The 17,584-nt window shown below is 35.8% G+C and overlaps 1 protein-coding gene and 1 long non-coding RNA gene across 6 annotated transcripts in view; one reads left to right on the top strand and one right to left on the bottom strand.

Moving 5' to 3' along the window:
• PDE1A (phosphodiesterase 1A) overlaps window positions 1–17,584 on the bottom strand; it is a 183,596-nt gene that overhangs the window by 124,014 nt on the left and 41,998 nt on the right. The gene's annotated exons all lie outside the window — the stretch shown is intronic.
• The window catches only part of LOC125182504 (uncharacterized), a 28,805-nt gene continuing 18,310 nt past the window's right edge, over window positions 7,090–17,584 (top strand). Inside the window, exon 1 of the long non-coding RNA XR_007162443.2 lies at window positions 7,090–7,778. This is a non-coding gene — a long non-coding RNA (uncharacterized lncRNA). The remainder of the gene's footprint in view (window positions 7,779–17,584) is intronic.

Below are 17,584 nucleotides of genomic sequence, written 5' to 3'. Positions count from 1 at the left end.
GAATTCCTTAGGTGAAGAAAGTTCTCAAGAACTTATGAAATTTCTGAGTTGACTGTGAAAATTTTCTCTATAGTAGAAGATATCACCTGAAAGTCTGGAATAAAGATGCAAGAATCTGTCATAGCTATCTCTCCACTGCATAGGTTATTATTCTTAACTCGCATTCAAATCCAGTTTTCCATTTCTGTGTAGGTGGCAGAGTATGATCTTCAAGCAAGTTAAACAATCAGTCATACATAATAAAGAAACCATTGCAAGGCAACTGGAAGAGTTTTAGGCCTGTTCTGATTAATGACATATTAAAAATAAATAACATTCTTTAAAAGATTTTTTTTCAGGTAATTGTGCTTCAGATACATTGGTAATATAACTTTTTCATTTCAGACTCTGAAAGTATTTTGCACTGCCTTGGTCTCCAAGTCTAGCTATTTCTTAGCTTTCTGGAATTTCATTCATTTTCATTGGCTAAAATACTCTGGCCTACACACAGTTATTGACATGTTCTGGTTTTCCATCATTAGATATCTGGCATCCAGTTTGAGAGACATGGAGACTAGGAAGTATATACACATGCATTTCACTAGAGGATTAACAGTATCTGGGAGCTGTCACAGTGCCTTTTCCTATCAACTACTTGCACTTTGGTCACATTGCCATTATCCATAGACCAGATACAAAAGAAGTTGCAACAGCAAAAACTCTACAGGTGATTTTATATCTTCTTGCAAATCTGTTTCTTTGAACCAGCATCGCTGATAATACCAGAGCTTTGCTTTCTGATTGCAAAAATTGCTTTTAAATAATGGTTTCCCCGCAGATGTCTTGAAATCTGACATCCATCATTTTAACTTACAAATAGTGATAAAGAAATTCTGTGTTCAGCTCTACCCCCAGATATGTAACATGGCCATAGACAAAAAATGTCTTGTGCATGACTCAGAAATCTATTATTCTAACACAATAACATTTTGATCATTCTTATCTTTGTAATAGAAAGATGTTCACAAAACATAATGCACACGGTAATGATCTGATTTTTTTTTTCTATATAGATTCTATTACTGTCTTTCCAATACAGACTGCTGGATTTCAAGGATAAGAAAACTGCATAGATATATCCTTTATTCTACATATAAGTTACCTACATCATTTTGCTCCATATACTAGCTCATCATCTCCCCCCAACACACAGTACATCCCAAGTCTGTGTTTATTGTAATGACATCTGTCCAAGTGTGCCAGGTGTGCGTGTGCTAGTGGCAGACTAGTGGGAAGTTTCTCTCTCCTAGCAATACTTTAAGGACACCCAGAAAAATAAATAAATAAATAAATAAATAATAAAAATACTTTGGTTGTTTTTAGCATTAACATTTCCAGAGGAAAATAACAAGTAAAGTTGAAATTTAAATTCTGCATATCACATATTTCTCTTAGCTCAGTAAAGTGAATTCTTACTATGGCTGTATTACAGAACACAGCTCTCCCAATAATTGTAGTCTAGATTTTAGAGAAATCTTTGAAATGTATTTCAAATGCATCAGCTCATTTGATTTTAAAAGATTCTGTGCAAAAATGACAGAGAATCCTTCAATCTCTTGTTGGAGAAAGTGAGCAGAATTCCACTAATATACAATGCATTTCCCCCTGAAATCACTGCTAGGGACCCTGAAGAAGGGCTCACTAGTGAGTCTGTTTTCAGGACCTGTTACTCCTTTGGATAAGTTTCAACAGTCAGAGAATCTACAGTAGGTAAGTCAGAATATCACCTAGCCAACAATGTTTTAAAATAAAAGCAGTTCTCAGAAGTAGTTTAGTGCTCACACTTTTCTTCAAGGGTCATAAGTTTGCAAGCAAATGTAAGATAGAAAGGACTTGACTAGCAAATGTGAAATGTACCAAACATATTGCACTTTATAAACAGTGGATGAGTCATTGTTTCCCGCAAGGTCTCTGCCTGGATTTTTTTTCTCTTCCCCTTCTTCATAGCAGTAAATCTTTTTACTTTCATACATTCAAAATCTCTTTTCAGAAAAATTGACTTCAAAACTGTATTTGAACCACAAACTGGAAAAAAAAAAAATGAATATGCATTCATTTTATACAATAATCTGCCTGAACTAAAGCATGAGGCTGACTAATTTTGCTAGTTAAATTCTGAGATACTTAAATGTGGGTACAATATAATTGGCTTTATTACTCATACAATTATTTTACATATGTACTTAGCACACATGTAATGGGCTATTCTGCCAGCTCCAGAGAACATAGTGTTTTCCTTATCGACTGAGAAGACAAAGCACACACCAAGGCATTGTTAACTTCCTTACATATGGTTTGTAGGTGTACCTGGACCTCAGAACAAGTCGGTATTTTTCACACTGAAGTCTTAAAACTGAAGTAGAAGCAACAAAGACCATCATTTTAATGAATTATGTAGATTCTTTCAGTTCTTTCATGGAACTGCCAGATTTAAATGTTATTAAACATTTTTCATGAATCACTACTGAATGATAAATTAAAACACAACATTAAGTGAGAAAAAGATTTTCTAGTAATTAAAAATATCTTAAGAACAGGTGGAAAATTATTTAATAAAATGTAGGCTAAAACTGGCCTCTGTATAATATTTCGTAATCTAAGCTGGAGAATAGGTGTGTTTTTCCCCATCCAAAAAGGTACCAATTCCATAGTTGTTACCAGAATTCTACCACTCAGCTCCATTCATCCCCTAAAACAAGGACTAACAGTTTTGCTTCAAGCTCATTCTAGCTTGCCTTTTATCTGGAAACTGTCAGAAAACACACACAGAGTTGTGTTATTGTTATGATTCTGGACTGTGTTATGTGGGTACTTTCTGATAAGAATCACAACTGACAATTTGAACTAAACCACCGTAACAGAGTTCAGATGAAAATAATTAATGCAAAGATGCAAGATTCTTTTTTCAAGTCGCATGAACTTCATGGTTCCTCTTAGTCAACACATCACAATATTGTGTGCTTTCATTATCTCCTTTTTACAATTTTCTCTGACAAAAGCAAGAGTTCCCACGGAATTCTGCAATACAGTGTTTATTTTGACATCGGTTTCTTCTCTGGCAAGTGTATTTTATACCAGAATTTGTTTTTGTGCTCCTACCTGTTAAATGTTTGACACTCGATAATAATTTTAATCTCTTTTTTATGAGTAGCAAAATCAACTATCTGCTAATATTAAGCATACTTTTTTCTCTTTAATACCAAATACATATTCTCTACCAGTTTTAAATACCACTGCCATGAGCACACTAAGACTCTGTTTTTTATACATAGTATTGTCAAGCAATAAAGCATAATGAGACTAATTTGAAATGAATTATATAAATAGCCAACTAGCAGATTTTTAATTATCTTGTTGCAGAATTTCTAATTAAGCATGGAGATCTGCACTTTCACTAACATTGCTCTGCTACTATAATGACAAGACAAGCTAGAACTGGAATTAACATGTTCAAGATAAAAACATTCAATGCAGTCAAACACTTGAAATAAAATAACACTGAATATTCTGGTTTGGTGTAGTGAATGACTTCACTCTCTGCATACATGTAATCAAGAAACTACATAACAAGGGTTTTAACACCCTTTGTAACAAGCATTTAAGTAGCATGTAAAGCGAAATGAGCATGTTATAATTAATGACTATATGGCAGGTGCTAAAATATAATTGTTCATGTAACAGCCTTTCTTACAGAGCAGTTGGGACATTTATGAACCTGGTGTTCCCCGACTCTGTACAAGCAAGCATCCGTACCCACATGACTTCTGTCAGTAAAATGTCAATTACTTCTACGAATTTTTCTCACTTGGATCCATGCAGTGCTATATAATTCCTTTATTAGTTATACTAATTCTGCTGTTATATTCTTTGACCCTTAGGAGATGATTCTTTTAGTGAGATTAGAGGGACCCGCTTAAAAACTAGTTTAAGAACATGTCACAAAAGCACATAGCCTAAGGAAAGCATTACGGGCTACATAAGGTCAACTCTGTTATTTCGGCATGATCATTTTGTAGAAAAGAAAGGCAAGGAAGATGATGGAAATTACAGGAATTTCTGTATAAAAACAAGTTGTTTTCTACTTCTGATAATTTCTGTCTTTCCTAATGCTGTGTATACCACTGTTTATGTTCAGAGGAAGGGATTTTCCTGGTTTGAAGAGCCTTATCTTCTGTGGGGTGAGTTCCAAGAGTGACTGTGCTGTGAGGAAGATCATGTTATAAAGCCAGGATGGGGGAAAGTGACAAATTACACTTCTAAGTGGCTCAGGGTATCAAAAGCAAGAACAAAGGAAATAACCTGACTGAAAGAAGTGAATCTTTAAAAGCTCTAACCTAGCTGACACTTTTTGGAAACGGAAGGAATAATTGCAGACTTAAACCAGGCTCTTCTAGCAATGGCTGTCACCGGTGAGAAAATAAGCCAGAAAGTTGGTTTAGTTCTTACAGTAACTGGTTCTGATGCACTTCACATTATCAATACTTTTCAGCTAGATCAGGCAAGGGGACTTAACTAAGAAACTGTATTGCAGATGCTAAAGTTGTACTCTACCTACAACTGAAATATGGAATCTGAACCTTTGAGTTAAAAAAAAAAAAATAAAAAAGGTGCTCTGGGACAAAAATTATACAGTGATAGTAATGAAAGACTGTATCTGCTCTTGACCAGATAGATTTGCATATAAAGAACATTCTGCACTGCAGAGTGACACTACGAACGTTAAGAAGGACACAAAACCTCTAAAGACTAACACTGTATGTGGAGCTCAAAACCAGATACATAAAAACAGCATTTTGTAAGCAATAGAATCAATGCCCACTGTTTGGAAAGAGAAGCATGAACTGCAGGAGCTGGATCGCTGTGGAGTTCACAAGTGCTAGCAGAGATTTTATCTCCCAGCATTTACCTGTTTCATAACAGCATGACACTAGTTAATTTTGTTTAAGTTTATCATTACCTTCTGGATGCTTTTCAGCACTATTGAAACGTAGCTAGTTGTTCTCCAGCCTGTGTTTGTACAGCTGATTACTGCTGCCTAGATGTGGCAAAAGACTGGCAATTGCACTGCGTTTTTGAACCACAGCTATCATTTTGAATTCTAATTTTTCCCTCCACTGTATTCTCAGCTCTTCCTGTAAGTTAATAACACTTCAAACTTGTGAACAAAAATTGACCTGTGTCAGAGCATTTCAGAACCAGTGGATACATCTTCCTATTTTGACAATAAACATTTGGGAACCCTTTGCCAAATGTAATTTCCAATATGTGTATGATTCTTAGAAAGTTCTCTGAGCCCTACCAGCAAGTACATGGATTTGTTTCTCAAAGAGCCACAGAACAAAAGGGACTATAAAGCAAGTGACTATATTCATTCAGTGACAATGGCAGAGGAAAAAACAAGTGTAAAGAGGCAGAGCCACCACACAGCACACACCAAACTCACACTCTCATTTCAGCCAACTATACCAAAAGCTTACCTTCACATTTCCAGGAAATAGTTTTATATTAGTAACAGTTGTGATAAATGACCCTTCATTCCGTTAAAAATGACATTGACTACAGGTAAAATATAAATATAGATCGGAAAAAAAGTGTTTCACCAACTGTATAAAACCACCTTGGAAACTACATGCCTCATGACTGATAAGTACACTATCCTCACTGTTTTTCTTAGATTAATCTAAAATTATGACCTTAGGGTAATATCTGAACACTTGTGAAACAGCTTCAATTGTCACTTTACAGTGATTTAGTTTGTTATTGCTAATACTGCAAAGTCTCGCATGCTTATGCTGTATCAGGGGTGAAAGCTGATCACTTCGCTGAACATTTATTGTTATGTGACGTGAGTGGCATTTGGAAAAGATTAATAGCAAAAATAACCTGGTTATTTTTCCTTTTTGTACAGTGTAGACTGATAGATAAAACTGTGGGCTGGGGCCTAAGACCCCTGAGCTTTTGATTAGGCCATTGATTGATCTCAGATGGGTCACTTTCTACTTAGACTGGGTAACTGTCAACATTGGGAACTGATGAAATTTCTCCCCTTCAAAAGGTGCTTTGATTTTTATGGATTAAAATGCTTTGCAAGAACAGATTATCTTTCTTTGTTTCCTCTACTGTATCAAGCATATTTTCTTTTTTGTTTTAGTAACTTTTTAGCAATGGCTGCTTTTCAAATCTTTCCTATGCAGCCACATCTAACAATATATTTTCATTCATTCCTTTTATACATCAGGTGACCTAGTCTCACAGATCTTGTAAGCTTGTGGATATGTAACTTAGTATTTTTTTCTAACAGTTTCCACCAATTCAGTATATCCTTTGATATAAGATTTAGGGAACTGCTTTAAGGTGACAAAAGGCAAATATCAACTTGGTCTCAAATTTTACTGCTTTGTTCCAAAACCACACTTACTATTTGGAATACTGCAGCAATTTCCTGCTGGTACTTTGATCCAAGAACATCATGAGCTATGCAGGTGGTTTCTGTCACACCATCATTCACATTTTTGACAGATTTTGAGTCTGTATAATATTCCCAGATAAATTTCTTAAAGTAATCTGTGCCAGGAAAGTAAAGCTTATGTTCTGCCAGCTTGCTGACACAAACCCTATCTGTGATATCAGCCTTTTGCTTAGTCAGTAACGCAAATAAACCTTCAAATCCCAGTGAGAAATACTGAAGAACCTTGCATGAGAATGTTCTAAGAAGGCTGCATTAGAAGAAGGCCACTACATTTGGCCAGGCTGACTCACTAAAATCACAAAGTTATGTGTAATTTGTTTTATAATCATCATCTTGCTTTTTTAAATTAAAATATACATTTATATACTTTAGATGAATTTGGAGTTAAGTAAAATTAACTACCCTCTCCCATCAGCACAGTGCAATCTTTCAAGTTAAGCAAACTGTACAATGAAAGGATCATTTTCTGTCAACAACTTCCCTTCAGTTGATGCTACAAAAACAAGGGAAGTTATCCTGTTTCAGTTTCTTAAAGGACTCTTCACTAACGTCTTTAACTAGGTGTAAGGTGTAAGGAGGAATAGTACTGAAATTTCACAAGTCAGCCTCATACAGGTAGCCTGGAGAAGAGGTCAAAGATACAACTGTTCTGGACTCTAAAAACAAGATCTAGAATCATGAGAGGTGTTCAGAGCTCTTCCTAGCTGCATACTCCAATGGAGAACTGAAATGAAATCTACTTTACTTTCTAACATTTCTGATACTGTGAAATTTAAAAAGACAAATCCATCAGAGATTCTAGACTGAACATTATGATGCACAAGATATCCATTCATTCATTTTTCTGATATAGTAGTACTGAAATATCTACACTTTGACATAGTCCTTCCAGACAGAAAACATATTCACTCAGTCTAAAACTTCAACCTGTTTTGAAATACTGTTTTGCCCTTTCGTAATTACTAAGCAGCAGGACATACTGACTGAAGGGGTTTAGGGGATAATTTGGGTTGGGAACCATTCCTACACCTATAGCTTCTGCAGAGTTCCAGGTCTTCTCCCTCCCTTTTGGCTTCCACTGAAGTCATTCCCTCCTCACCTCTCATCACTCTTAGAACTTTTTTGTTCCACACCATTTGATTCCTTCATTTTTAATATTTTTAGTATTTTTCCAGCATGAAATTTGGTTTTGGAAGTTTTTGACTCTAACATACAAGAATGTAAGTTCACAGTAGAGACCTTCAACTAGAGCTGAACACCACCAGACCAGGTAAGTAAACGCAACTCTCTGTACCTGCTCTGCCTGCATATGAATAGAGCTCAGATGACATGGAAAAAATAACAGCTGAAATATTAAAATATAACTGCCGGTACAAATTAGTAAAAAATATCAGTTATTCATAACACCTGGGAAAAGTTTTCATGCATCCCAAGATTTTTAAACAATTTACTAACGATGTTTATTTGTTGTGATAGTACCTAAAATTCCCAGTGGTAAAGACATCTTTGTAACAATTGCTATACAAAAAGAACAAAAAGCTGATTCCTACCCCAAAGATCTTATAATGCAAGTTAACTGAGAAATTAACAGAAATGAGTGCATTGGTGTGTTACCAAGTTTGGATTTTGTTTTAAACATTCATTGCAGTGACTGCATCCCACAGTAGTTTGCTTATAGGCAGAATCAATTATGTTTGAGTCACTTTTATGAGGTTCAAAATACTGAGAAATTACAGCTATTTCAGGTTAAAATAGACACCTTATTTGTTTCAAGATAATTACCAGGAAGCATCTGTAGGAATGAAAGCTACATATAATTTGCTTGAAAGAGGAGATTAAATAAATATGCAAACTGAATACTAGACATAATTACTGGATCTCTAGTGTCCCTGTTCAGACAGTGAATAAATGACCTACTAGTGTGAAACTGGTTTCTCACTTCAGCAGTCAGCTTCCAATAATGACAAATACGATAGCTAAACAGACTGAAATATTGTCTTTTCTATAGCAGCTATCTCAGCACATACAGTTTTTACAAAGATGTGATGTATTTCTTACAAGTCACTCTAAGGAAGGCAGCTCCAGGAGTCTTGGAGATCAGCATGCTTAAAGAACACACCTGTGCTGTGGTGGCATTTTTGTTGTTGTTTTGTTTTATGGTTTGAGGTTTTTTGTTTGTTTGTTTGTTTGTTTTTCCCAGTTGGTTCAGTTGAAATGATAACTTTCTGAACTTACAGTAATATTTAGCTCATCTTTGAAGGGTGCAAATAGATAATGAATGGTGATTGCAGTGATAATTACACTTGCCAGGAAGTGATGAATCATTTCATACTCTCTTGCTGGTCTTATTTTAAAACTAAGAACTTGGCAGTTATCCTTATGTTATTTTGAGATATGTCCAAAAAGCTAGAGCACATTTTTCAAGACCAAGGGTTAAATCAGGCACGCAGAAAAATGCAACAAGAAAGCAACTGCTCAAAGAAGAGAAAAGGAAAGGAAGAAAAGCCAAGGACAACAAAAGTCCAACAATTTCTAGAGATATGGTCTGAAGCTCTACTTAAACTGGCAGAATGTTAAGCTTTACACAACTGGCACAAGGAGCAAACATGGAATAAATATCTAGAAAAAAGTGCTGAACAAGAACTAGGAGGAGCTTTAAGCTACAGGATATGATGAAAGAGCTGCAGAAACACAATTAAGTGTAAATAGATCTGAGAAAAAGAAAACAGCTGAGAAGATCAAGAGTTGAGTTTGTTTCCTGTGTGAAATAATTAGTGCTATGTGCATTTATATCTGAGGGGAATCTTGTAATGGTGGAATTTCTCAACGTCACAGACTGAGGCAAGTCTAACAAAAGCACATGAAACTTCTCTGCTTAGCTTCTCTCAGAAGTAAAAAGCTGGGCACAAACATCCGAATTATTACATCAAACTCTAGCCTTCATTTCTCAATTTTATCGGAGATTTAACTGAAAACTAGGACAAAAAGTCAGCCACTCCTGAGCATGGCTGCTTATGTCCTCCACACAGCTATGCTCTTCACAGAGGTAAGCTGAAAACAACATGCTCAGAAACTGATTTAGAATAGTTAAACCTATGCACAGGAGCTTTTTCTGTTTTATCCAAATATGGCAGTAATGGACAAGTAGAATCAGCAGGATCTTTTAAAGTAGAAAAAGAAATAAGAAATCTTTTCCTCCACATGTTTTCTTCTGAAAGCCTTTGAGCACTGAGGATCACATGAACACTGAGAGGTGCCTGGAGAACGTTTGGTTTGAACATTTTCACATTCTTATTCTCCCACAGCCACTGAAAAAGAAGGTCTCTGAGAGGCTTAAAAGTAGCAGGCAACATTGTTTGATTTTTCCATGCACTGATCTGACAAGAAGAGATTAGAAATTTCAAGCATCTGCTCCTGACCCTGACACAAAAAGACATAAAGCTACAAGAAAGACCTTGTTAAAAAAAAAAAAAAAAATCTTGCTTGGAGTAGGAGTAAACGTTACATAAAATGAGTATTGACAGCCTGTAAGTTCACGTATGAAGTGCCCCAAGCCTTTAATGTATTTCAGTTCTGTTGTTGGTTTGTTTGTTTGCCTCTGATTATCAGTATTCTGTATTTCACCACATTGGTCAGATTTTGCCTCCTGGAAAGAAGCACCACCCAGCAGCTACACCAGCAGTGTGCATCCTAAAAAGCAGAGAGACTAACTCCTGGAAACTTCTAAAATATTTTTAGCTGCTGTACTCTAAGTAATAATAATAAGTGCTTATAAGCATAAAACTCATACAGGAGCTTAATGACCTTGCTTCTTCCTTTGCAAGGATTTTTTTTCCTTTTTTTTTTTTTTTCCTATTTTTCCCTGGGATATTCTGCACTAACAATAACTATCTGAAAGGTGCAGTTTTCACACTTTGTCAGAATGTGCACTGCCTATTTACTGATTTATTTGCCTGGAGCTATTGATATGTCTGTTACACTTCAAGAAACAGGTTTGGTATGAACAGGCTCAGAGAAAGGCTTAATGTAACCCAGTGTTTGTACCAGTGTTTTTGGATACGTCCTCTGTTTTGTGCATGTGACCTGTATGTGAATCCCTAGGAATTTCAAACCTCTGCATATGGAATTTTTCAGTTTTAGATTTACTTTATAAGTGTCTTGAGAAAATGTATATCCCAATCACTTCTGTTCTAAGGAGTGCCTAAGTACAGTTAGATTAATTTCAACCCTTAAAATGAAGAAAGTATTGAGTGTCCAAGAAATACTGTAACTTCATGCATATAATCTGTGTCACAGATAATTCAAACCTCTTTAAAAATATGGATACTTGCAAACATGCATTCTGATAACCTGTACAAGAGCACAGCCAGAGCCAGAGGGAGTATTTAAGGTGAGAGAAGTGCTGTTATATTCTGTTTCCTTTTACATACACATATAAATTGTGCTGCTGCCAAATCCCAGGAGTGGGTGTTGGGGGTGTCTTTGTTTTTCTTTTATAGATAGCTCATATATGCACAAAAAAAAAAGCTATATTTATCTATACAAACATGGCATGGCACGCTTTAACAAGTTATCCTCTGAAATGTTTAGGATTAGACAGAAAACAAAGGATTGAAACTCAAAGGCTTGTGTTATTGGAGACTTAAATTCACTTCTATCACACACACCTACGAAGAGAAGCATGTGCACAAGAGGAACCTACACATGAAAATGTTCCATGGAAAAAGCTTAAAGACTACCTGTGTTACTGTCTTTACCTTTGTATATTTTTGCATGTTCCAAGAACACCAAATATCCACCAATCTCATTCCACACAAGTACACAGCAGAAAGTGCATCAGGAAATATGTGAAAATAACTGTGCATCAAAACCATTTAAAAAACTTAAATATCTGCTAGGCTGTCCAGAAGACTACTGAGACAAATATTTGAATATTATCAAATACTGAAATTTAATTCCAAATATTAATGACTATGGACTATGAAAAAATGCATTTAATTTCAATATAAAATAAAAAATAAAAATTACATTTTTTATTTGGTAAAAGCTATATCAAATACAGTCCCTAGCACCTCACTGACCAGTCAATCACAGAGTTCCCAGTCAGCATTAGCACATAAAATATTTTCAGGTATATCTGTGGCATATTTTGAAGTTAGTTTAGTTTGCAATTTTTGTCTAAACAATCAATTTCATGCCATAGCTTTTATTATTCCTTTGTACTTTTCTGCTATTTATTATGAGTCTAATGTTATTGCATTTCAGAAAAGTGACAGAAAAAAAAATGAATAAAAATATTATGTTTTAAAAGGTGTTTTACCTTTCAAAAACAGTGGATGAGTTTCTCTCCAGCCACTCAGATACATATTTGGTAGATTAAGTACACAGTGCCCCTGTCTCTAACGATTATTCTTACCTTCTTACATTTTATTAAATAAAAGAATTCCATTTAATTTCTTTCTCCACACTTTTTGAAGGTCAATTGATGCTGGTGAATGTAACTGATACTGGTTTATTTAACATCACATATCTAACTGCTCTAAAGCATTCTAAATTTCACCTTCAAACATCAGTATGTGAAAAAGTATCACTCAGATTTACCAGATTTTCAAGAAAAAAATATCACTATTAGTAAGAGGAATTTTCACCCACATCGAAACATATCAGAACAGTTAGTTATGGAAAAAAGTAATTATTTATTCTATTTTATCAGCCAAAAGCATAGTTACATAAGAATCAGCAATAAGGAGATAATAACTTTGTGATACATGAAGACAGCATGCTTATCATGACATTTACGCCTACTTGGATGTTCATCTGGAAAAGTCATATTGACAGCTTAGAACTTGAAGCAATCATTGTTCCCAGACACATACAATTAATAGCTAGACAGTAATGAGATGCTAGTCTATGTGAGTATGCAGAGGGTGGAAGGTTGTGATGTACACACCTATATCCATTATAAAAACTTCTTATTGTAAAGACTGTGTTTATTAGCATAAACTGTAATAAAATATCCATTCTGTGAACCCTATGTATATCTAGTTTTCAAATCTGGCCACTGTCCAAAATCTTTCTTTTTGTAGGATGGGAGGGAAGGGGAGAGAATTTGTTCCCCCAGTGTGTTGTCATTTTTAGCTACAGACCACTCCCATGTCTTTGCAAGGTGGACTTGGCCAAGTCCCATTGCAATAAATCACCTGAACAAGTCAATAACATTTCTCTGGAACTCTTACTGATTGTGTAAAATATCAGAAAAGTAAAAGATGCACAAACTTCACAATGTTGTAACAGCTTACGGTCGCATAAGAGCCCTATAGAATTTGGCATTTTTTATGGAATAAGAATTTTAAAGTTTTAATCAGTCTTACCAGAGATTCCAAGTTTTAGAGGCCATAGAAGTTAGTACACAGAAACAAAGTCTCATACTGACATAGTGGGGGAAACACAGAATAATCAGAAAGTGCAGAGGAAAGCAGGAGCAGAGACGAGGAAAATTCAACATAACTTGCAAATCAGGTGATTTGGTTAGTTGTTTTTGCTACCTTCGACATTGAAGAAAAAATAATAAGTTGGAAGCCTACTTAAAATGGAAAGCCAGCAAAGAAATCAACCCTGACATTGCAGATACTGGAATTATCAACAGTGTATACCCCTCAGCTATAAACTTCACTAAACATCAATTCTGATCCATCATTCGTTATATCATCCAGAATCAACAGTAGTCACAGACACAGAAATGTGTCCCATGGTAGTAACATGAATGTGTGCAACTTCTGCTGCTGCTTGCTTTCTTTCTTTCTTTTTTTCTTTCTTTCTTTCTTATCTAAAGCAAAATATTGGGCCTATAAACAAATCCTGGTAATTTGGTGTTAAGATATATATTTCACATTTCCAGTATATATTTTGCTTGATCCATTTTTTGTCTTAACTATTCTTTTTAAATAACTTGTAATACTTCCTGCATAATACAGCAATGAGCCATCCACCCAGTAAGTGTACATTTCATCAAACCCCATTCACATAAGCTTATCTGAAGTGTATTAGCTTCACTTACCAGATTTTATTGTAGAAGTACCTCAGCACCACCAATCATTCAAATCTCTCTCTCTGAGACATGAAGGGTTAAAAGAAACTCTCTTGCTAGCAAAACACAGTGACATGACCAAAACTAAATCAACTGAAACTGAAAATTAAGCCTTTATTCTCGGTCAGGTACTAGTTCTCTCTCTTGCTCTCAGAACAGGTATTTATTTGTTTAAAAGTCCAAGAAACATTAAAGTTTTTGTGTTACTGGAGCTCACAGAACTACTTGAAATGTTTGAGAAGTTGTTTGATTGCCATGTCTACAGACAGAATAAGCAATACGGTCATAACGAACTACTACAGACAGAAAATACTACATTCACAAGAATATGGAACTATGACCTAGTTTATACCAAGTTACTGCAACTAAGTGTGAGTTTAGGACTTTGCAACCTAATCATTCTGTAATAAGTAGGACAAAGATATTGATCAGCATTTTTAAGAGGAGGGTGATTTGAGTGGTATGTTGTTTAGAAGCTGACTGATCCAAAGTGACTAGCACCTGCACAGGGGGAAAAGCTAGCCTTTAGGTTTAGGCTAAGTGTGAAATAACTTATCATCAAGAGGAGACTTGTCTGTCACAATACTTCTAATGCTAATGAATGAATTCTGAGAGAGAGTCTATTGGTATCTTTTGGTCTGTTTTGCCAGAACTAACCCTTTTAAGTGAGGAGTGAAGAGCGCTTGCAGTCATGTCAGGATTTCATGTTCTACTTAAGTGACCAAACATAGAAAGAATGTAACACTCATCCTGCAGGAAAAATGGAGGAGGAGGACAGCCCGCTCCAGAATTATTACTGTCATCTACCTTTAAGACTGTTTTTCCAAACATTAATAGGAAGAGAATCAAGTAACACATTTAGAAACAAAAACAAGTGCATAACCTTGAAAGGAAGTGAGGGATTTTGTGAAAGGAAAAAACCACTCTTCTCTGCTGCTTTCTCTTTGTGAGTCATATTCTGGGCGTGGTACCAGCACATCTTGTTGTCCTATTTCTGTGGAAAAAATCCTTGAGCGAGTTCATTCTTGATTAAGTTAGCATGGTGCCAAGCAAATGTAAAACCCCGAATCTTTGATTCAGCATGTTCTATTGTTGCAGTTGCACTGAGGGAGGGAGGCGATCGTATGTTGCTGTTAGCAGAGCTCCAACACTGGCAGCACAGTTAGTGGCACTGGGGATAACATTTCCTTTTGTCAGCTTCAGTGAAGGGAAATCTTTTCAACACAAAATAGGGATTTTGTTCCTCAATATCCCAGTTTCAGCAGTGAGTTACTACTTCCAGCCCAGCTCTGACAGTCTGTTCCTACTCCATGCCACAATCCCTTTAACTGTGCTAATAAACCAGAGCCTTGAAAGCATCTGGATTCCTTCAAACAATATAGCTTGAAGGTAACTCTTCTTTCCAAAATAGGGTGGGGAGGTAAGAGAAGCAAGCACAGGTTATTGTATCCATAGCAGTGGACTGAAGCTGGCAGAGCTAAGCAACATAACCTCTGGTGTTAATAATTCTTCCCACAGCATAAATTTGATTTTTTTTTTAGGCTTACCATATTTGTTAGGAAAGTTGTAATGTAAACAGAAAAATAAAGGTACCTTACCTTGGAGTACAATGAGCCGAAATGGAAGTGTTATAATTGAATAACCACATCACTATAATTGGCAATATATTGCTGCTCAGATAATGCCTTAATGTGTTTTCACTTTCATAATTCATTTACACAGATATGGCAATCTGGGTAGTTGCAATCACAAATGTAGGCATCGGCACTTTCTAGATAATGAAATTAAAAATTAAAAATGGTAGCCTACATTTGCTCATTAACAGTCTACTTTTGGTACAGAGATAGTTTACTGAGCAAAACATCTCATTTAAATATGTAACTGCTGAGTTTAATTCTTTCCACTTGAAGGCATGGCAGCTTCTAGACTCAATGTTAGGAATGGCTTTCAATGTTAATTAGGAAGAGAAGCATAGGGAAACTGAAATATTTGTGATGGGAAGAGAGACATTTTGTAACAGCGTAATAATGCAAAATACAAGAGCTCTTTCAATGGGGAAGGCTGGATTTAATCATGAAGTGAAGCAACAAAGGCTTTTGTGCTTCTGACACTTTCCTCTGAGGCAACTCAGCAGGGAAAAAACAAAACTAACTTATTTGTTAGACACTTTTAGCAGCGCTGAGAGTGTACAGTGAGAAGCCTTCAGCTACCTACAAAAATTTAAATGCAACATTTAGGGCTTCATGACCTAATGTAGTATAGGCTTCTATTATATCAAACACTGTACAATATTGTGCATATCATGCTAGTTGCATGCTACATTAGAAGTGATTGCAATGTAGCTATTTGGTTTAAGCGGGCTATATAGATAAACTGTCCCTTCCCATCTGTGTCTCCCTTCCTTTCTGTTCCCATTCTTCTAATGCCAACAGAGAAACCACTAAATTAAGATTTTAAAATGAAGCACTCTAGCACTAGAACAGAGCTGGAAAGCACAGTGCAGAAGGTATCCAGATGTATGATTGCAGTGGTCTGAAGTTCTCATTTCTACCATTTGCTTTGTTATCAACTGCCTGGATGATGCTCTGCAACTGACTTTTTTTTTTTTTTCTCCAGTGTCTAATTCCCATCAACTGCACAGTGAAAGTTTCACAGTTGCTTTAAAGATGATGAGATCTACTCATGGTGATCACAATACAACTTACAATCTGCTGATTTTATTGTTAAAAATAATTTTTGTGACAAACTGGGATGCAATCAAGTGCATGGGAACACAGGGGCCCACCTTTACTGTCTGTCAAAAACAAAGCTCATTAGCAAGACTGGCAAAAACCCAAAATCATGGCAATAAATAGCAAATTTGTTGCAGTCTGCTTCTATGTTATTCCTTCTAGCTCCAGCCAAGTGATAGACAAAGGGAGGTAAACATGTTTCTTTCCTTTTAGGAAGAAAAAAAAGAGAAAAGGAAAAAAAAAAAAAAAAAAAAGCAGCCTCAGGAAATCCTTCTTTTCCTATCAGGTAGCATGCTCACTTAGCAATGCAAGAGAAGAATCACTTGCAGTAACAGCTAACTGAAAAATTACAACATACTTGACATAGCCCAGTGTTCAGAAAAAAGAGTGACCAATAAACCTTAGCCAAATTCCACTGCATCCACGAAATACTGCAATCTTTTGTCACAATCAAGTAAATCTGTTTTGAACTCTCATTTATTGTGATGTAATTCAATAGCCTCCAATTAAACTGGTGTAAGTGAGACCAGAACCAGGTTAATTTTATTAAATTATGGGTTTGATGGAACAATCACAGGCTGAAGTTCTGTGGTCTATGGGCATACCATCAACTGTATCATGATAAATAGGCCTCAAAAACTACTATATTTCTTTTTTCTCATTCAAAAACCCCAAACCTCTTTCATTCTGTCCATTTCAACAGAAGCTGTAGTCCAACACCACACTTTCACAGACGGAATGAATTGACTGTTGGAGCTTGACAATTTCTTACATCTCTGATCTGCAGTCTCACAAAGCTACAAGATTTTCTGATCTTTCAGATTGAATCATGAATTCACAGTACAACCAGAAACTGTAGTGCCTTTAAATATTATTATATCCTAATGGATTGGATAAAAGATGACTGAGATAGTAAGTAGAATCCAAAACTGGGCCACAAGGCACTTTTTTCTGAGATACAGAATTGCATTATGCAGCAGCCTCCTTGTGAGAATCATCAAATAATTTTCATCAGTGAAGCATCATATGGAGATTTTTGCACTCATGCCCATGAAGAAAGCTGGAATTGGTCCCATGCATGTGGTAGCCTGCCAATTTCAGTAAGGCATGGGTGCCAGCTAAAGACAGATTTAATATAGCTCGTACAATGTAGAAAAATTTCAGTTCCACGCCAAGAGGATCATCATAATGTTAATCATTGTCAAATGATAAGAATGCACTTCACTGTGAGAAATCACATCTGTTGTCACTTGTGAG

The sequence above is a fragment of the Anser cygnoides genome, chromosome 6 (genome assembly GCF_040182565.1).
Source record: "Anser cygnoides isolate HZ-2024a breed goose chromosome 6, Taihu_goose_T2T_genome, whole genome shotgun sequence".
In the NCBI taxonomy this organism is placed as follows: Eukaryota; Metazoa; Chordata; class Aves; order Anseriformes; family Anatidae; genus Anser; species Anser cygnoides.
The sequence above is the reverse complement of the archived record's forward strand: the minus strand, read 5'-3'. Positions and strand labels throughout refer to the sequence as shown.